This window comes from Miscanthus floridulus, chromosome 18 (assembly GCF_019320115.1).
Source record: "Miscanthus floridulus cultivar M001 chromosome 18, ASM1932011v1, whole genome shotgun sequence".
In the NCBI taxonomy this organism is placed as follows: domain Eukaryota; kingdom Viridiplantae; phylum Streptophyta; class Magnoliopsida; order Poales; family Poaceae; genus Miscanthus; species Miscanthus floridulus.
In genome coordinates this window covers 99006269-99012139 of record NC_089597.1, presented here as the reverse complement: position 1 = coordinate 99012139, position 5871 = coordinate 99006269, and the positions used below count along the sequence as shown (strand labels likewise).

The window sequence follows — 5871 nt, the reverse complement described above, 5'->3', positions numbered from 1 at the left end:
GGGTGCTAGCGGCGGCTGTAAGGAGACTCTCGTCTTCTCTACCAAAACACCTAGATGAGGTAACCCCGGAGGGGCAAATCCCCAATTTAGCAACTGTTTTTGATAAATAAGGATCTGATTTTTTTTTTCGATTTTTAGAGTTCATCAATCCCCTATTTGTTGCTTGCGTTACACAAGTACTCCATCCGTTCAGAAAAATATGCAATTCTAGCATAGTGTCATGGTTTAGTATCTCAAGTTTGATTAATTATAGATAAAAAATATAATATTTACAATATCAAATAAATACCATTAGATTCATTACAAAATGTATTTTCATAATAAATTAATTTGGAATCATAAATGTGAATAGTATTCACTAGAAATTTGATCAGACGTAAACTACTTTTTTCGACACGCAACCCGTAGTTTCATGTTTTGTTGGACAAAGGGAGTACATCATATTTGTTAGAGTTCCTTGATCACCGATTGATGAATAAGGATATGATTATCTTTTTCTGCTCGTCATTTATATAGAAGTAAACACCGAATAGCATTACATCATATTTTGTTCTCTCTTTTCATGTTTGCCTTTTTGAGAGAATGTTTTAATGAGCCGGAGGCTAGAGTCTAGAACCAAAATAATCAATGGTAATGAGTATAATTATGGAGAGATCAGAATAAAAATTACTTTTCTAAGAAAAATATGTGACGCTTGCCCTGTGTAGCATTTAAACGTTGTGTAAATGGGCTACATGACCGTTGATTATGTTATTTCGGAGGTGAGGAAGGGTAGCACAACTGATAAGTATTATACTCCACCGTCATAAGCTAAAGTAAGTATTTTTATCCTGGCTTCACCCCTGCTCGCCCTAAGATGAAAGAAGCGAGCATTCTTGTCTCCAGCCGCTAGGCACATAATTCGCGACCGTTGTCTCTACATTAGTTCTTTCCGATGGTTTTTTATTGCCTCAATCTTCGAATATAAGTTGTAGTATCTAAACTCACGCACTAACTCACACCACATACGTACACACACCTTTTAGTACACAAGCTAGATCTATAGCTATATCTAGGTTGAAGATAACACGGCCGAGAAATATGACAATTGTGGCACGTCTTTTGGACCTGCCCCGGTGAGAAACGGAGTCGATGCCCAGGATCGAACTTCGTCCGGTGGTTCGCACACCAACGAACAAACCGTCCGAGCTAGCGCTCGGTCTCTTCTTCCCGATGATTGAACTCACCTATGCGCTCAACCAGTTTCAGTTCCACGTGGGATGGCCCCAACCGTAATATCACGGCCCAGGTTGCTGGAAGAATCTCCACAAGATGCAGTGGTCCGTGGGCTTCGCTTTGCTCGTTGGTACACTGAAATAATTTTTTGTGGGAGCTCAGCGACGCGATCACTAGGAAACACGTAAGCCAATAGGTCCAAGTCCCTTCATTCAGCTCACTTAGGCTTCTTTTGGCACAAAGGGGGCGTAGTCCGCGTGAGTTACAGTGGCTCATTTGGAAGCGACTTTGATTAGCACTTGGATTTGCTAGTTGCTGTCGTGCAACGCTCGTGCGCATGCGTTGACTTTATTAAATTTCAGCATAGAAGTTAATCTAGCTTGCATGCCGCTATGTTTGTCCAGCATCATTAAACATTCAGAAATTTTTGAAACTGAATGTACAAAATTCGGGAAAAAAAAAGGGAAATACTAACAGGTAGTCCCGAAAGTTTTGATCTATAGATTCATTAGATATTACTACAATACAATAAATCTAAATGTAACAAATGTTCTAAATCCTCCCCGTCTTCCTCGTCTTTACAGAAAGCACTTGCAAAGAGAGCCCTAAATTTCTCCTGAAACACAAAATTTAATATTTATTTTAGAAATGGAAATACAAACGAGATTTGGCAGGCATTATGTCATGAAAAATATATCATGATACTTAATGTCACAGAAACTGGCCCCAACCAAACTAACAATGGCAAGACCACATGTTAGCAACAACCGAAACTAAGAAGAAACGTGATTTAACATTAGCAGTAGATATGAGAAGAAAGATGTGATGAACCCACAAAAATTCAAACTTAGTATTTAGCAATGAGTTGTAACCACAAAAATTCAATCCTTTTTAGCCGGTATGGACCTGGTACACATGATCACTTCAAGCCTTCAGCCCTTCAATGTATGGATTTGGGGCAAGAAATGCCTCTCTGAAAACATATAGCTTTGGCCCTGTTCGTTTAGCTGAAATTTGGCTTAGGCTGATTTGTTGTGAGAGGAAAACATTGTTTATTTACTGAAAAGTATTGCTGAAGTAGTTCAAGCGACAGTGGTGCTGATGATGGAACAAGTAATCAAGGCTAAAAATTCAGTGATTCAGCTGGGATCATTTCATACTACACTACTGGCACTAAGATCTTAAAATATACGTGTACTTAAAATATATGTGTATGCTTAACTAAGCAAAATGCACCTACCTTTATTGGTTCTGTAAGTAGGAATTCAACTATTATAATAGCTAAAAATTCTATTGTTATTGGTCCCTTACTGCCAAACAAAGCCAATCCCGGCCAATTGGCAATTCCTTGTATGCTTCACTGACAAATTTTACTTAAGCAAAATGCACCTACCTTTATTGGTTCTGTAAGTAGGAATTCAACTATTATAATAGCTAAAAATTCTATTGTTATTGGTCCCTTACTGCCAAACAAACCAATCCCGGCCAATTGGCAATTCCTTGTATGCTTCACTGATAAATTTTACTTCGGAATTCTACTGTTATATTAGGGAAAAATCATAGGCATGGAAAGTAAAGGGGCACAACTATAGGAGAGCATTACCTGAAGAACATTCTTCAATGTCCTCAGCTTCATGGGCTTCAGAAGGTGTGAACATCAATGGTAGTAGGAGCTTCAGATGGTTGCCCAGTTGCAACACTGCTGCCTAAGATAATTTGCATTGGCATGTAGTTGATGATAGGCCTGTTGAGAAATTCAGCATCTTTTGGGTGTGACTACAAGTAAATCGATGCATTAGACACCGAATTTGGATATGAATGATTGTACAAATATGAAAAACATGCAAACTGGAAATAAGAACGGACCTGCACATATGCTTTGTATTGGGACTCCTCAAGCGTGATCATGTAGCTTTGTTCATCCCAGCCAGCCCCGCTCAGTTCCTTCAGCTTGTGCACCTTGATCCAGCGAGCACGCCACTTGCTGAGATCGTTGTAGACCTGATTGCTTGTGCAAGGTTGGCCACTGTACTCAGTCACATCTCTTGCTACCGAGTCAAGGTGCACCTCCTTGAGGCCCTTGTTCATCTTCACGCCCTGTCCAACAAGTTGTCCACCCATGTCCACGCCCTTGCATTGTCAATAGGCACATCATGTCCACCCATCTCAGCCATCACATCTGGATCAAAAGTTGTCAGTATAAACTTATAGAAACGTAACATACAAAAATTATATGTCAAGTAGCAAGCTAGGCTACGGAAAAAAAAAAATCAGTTTTTTAACTCTAAGAATCAGCTCATCCACTGTACATAGTGCATTTTCAGCTAGTAAAAATAGCAGGAATTCAGAGGAAAAATATTCATGTTGCCAGGAAAAATATTATCACAAGTAGAAGAACTGAAAGACTACAATTCCTTTCACATGCAGAAAACAAAATGAGTGAAACAATCAAGCCACTGGTGAAAGAAAATGAGTGAAACAAAAATATTCTGCTAAAACAAGCTGTTTGCCTGCTTGACTGGATGAATGAAATAAAATCATGCTGACGGTTATTAGCAGCAGTAGTTGATTCATGCACTTTGCATGCATGCCTATGTTTGATTTGACAAATTAAACAGTATAATAGTTTCAGTTCATTTCATTTATTTACCCCTCCGCCTTGCTCCGGCTCAGCTTATATCTTGCTCATCAAAAGTGCTAGCTTTTGCACACAGCCACTAGCTCGATGTAGTAGTGTTAGCTCAATTTTAGTTTTCTCCCAAAACAAAACAAAAACAATAGGAATGTACCTGTGATCTAAGTGCTTGCTGTGTGATCAGGATATTGGTTTTGATTTTTTCCGTATTAATTGTGAACAAATCAAGCACATCCATATATCAGCAATCTCATTACATAACAGTATACCCTTGTGCAAACTTTACTATAACACCAATGTTTCTCTACAATGTATTAATCACTATTACCTCTGTTGTTTTTTACATATCATTGGTGATCAATTAATCATCCCATAACAATGCCTGTCAAAGTGACACCGTACACCCTTTATTGGCAAAAATATTAGTGATGTTTCAACATCAGAGCTACTGTAATGTCGGCATAAGAAGTGCTTAAGGTAATAACATAAGAACAGACAACCTAGTACAATGTATGATCAAATCATCTGCAACATTGATGAGAGAGTTATACGAATGTTGTGTCAGCCTGAAGAACAGATATGGATCTGCGTACCTACAATCTATGTTGCTCTAAGAAAAATATTACGCGGACACTGCAGATAGAACAATCTAGCAATAAGCATCTAAGACAAGCCCATGCAAGTAAAAAGATCAATCATCATCAACACATATCCACGGGGCTGGCGGCTAAATTTTCTGAGCGGCAATCTTTGGTCAACAGCACAACAAAGAATTTAGCAATACAACAACAGAGAGCAGAGAGGGAGGGAGATCCGGCCGGACCTAGAAAAGAAATTGCCCTTCTCGAGATGGTGTTGAGATCTTGAAGAAGATAGCACCTCACGACCTTCAGCTGCCACCTTCTCTCTCGATGCCGGCAGAAGCCGATGCCGCCGCCTCCGCAGTATGGTCAAACCCTAACAAGGGAAACAGGCTGAGGAGAAGGGGACGGAGGAGACGGAGGACATACCTGTATCAAGCGCGAGTGGTGGCGGTGCCCTCGCCGGCAGACCTAGCGGCGAATCGGGAGTGGCGGCGGAGTCGCTGGTCACGATTCTCACGACTCTCAAGTCGCCAGAACGAAGCGACGCGATTTCCCGACCTCAGGTGAGGACAATTCTTTAAGGCTTTTACATGTGTGCCATTAAAAAAGTTTGTAATTACACACAAGCCATTAAAAAAGTTGACCGCAGACAGGTGCCACTGCTCTAAACTTCTTTGCCTTACAATCCATTCCGTCCGTGTTCTGTTTGGTTTTCACCGTTTGGTAGCCCTTACAGGTGGGACCCTGTCGGTGCGGGACCCACGGAATACCCCGCAAGGAAGGGAGAAGAACTAGTCTAACTAGGATTCTTCCCCTGTAATCTTAGTAGTAGTATTATTTTGTAATCCTACTAGGAACTCTCACTGTAAACCGACTAGGACTCTGGCCTCCTGAGTATATAAAGGAGGGCAGGGTTCCTTGGATCAGGAGGGAAGAGAACAATTGTACAACACAACACTTTACGATCAATCCACCGCAAAGGCTAACGCCGACTGGACGTAGGGCTATTACTCGATCAAAGATCGAGGGTCCGAACCAGGATAAATCGACTGTCTCTTGCGTTAACCATCGAGTTCCGCGTACGCTGAAGCCCGAACATACTGCCCCGGGGACCCCCGTGGCAGGCTATCGGTGGTCAAACATCGACAGCTGGCGCGCCAGGTAGGGGCTTTTGGTGAATTTGCATCCGAGAGCTCGATGGACCTCGACAACATGATCTTCCCAAAGGGATCAACCTTCATCTTCGGTTCATGGATCAGTGAGGCAGGCGACGATGGCAAGCTCCAAGGCCGTCTCCTCGAAGATTCAGATCATCATCCAGACTTTGTCATTTCGGCGACAACGACAGATCGGCTTGTCGGAAGATTCGCGCAGCTCGTGATGTCCAATCCGACTCGGATTTCGCGACTTCACGTATCCGATCCAAACTCAGGTTCC

The 5871-nt window shown here is 41.6% G+C and overlaps 1 long non-coding RNA gene across 1 annotated transcript; it reads right to left on the bottom strand.

Annotated features, from left to right (window-relative positions):
• Nucleotides 1-1557: 1557 nt before the first annotated feature.
• Nucleotides 1558-5173, bottom strand: LOC136522540 (uncharacterized). The gene is made up of 5 exons (XR_010775921.1): nt 4861-5173; nt 4674-4807; nt 3082-3394; nt 2819-2991; nt 1558-1831 (listed from the first exon to the last, which is right to left on the bottom strand). It is a non-coding gene; the product is annotated as an uncharacterized lncRNA (long non-coding RNA).
• Nucleotides 5174-5871: the final 698 nt, after the last annotated feature.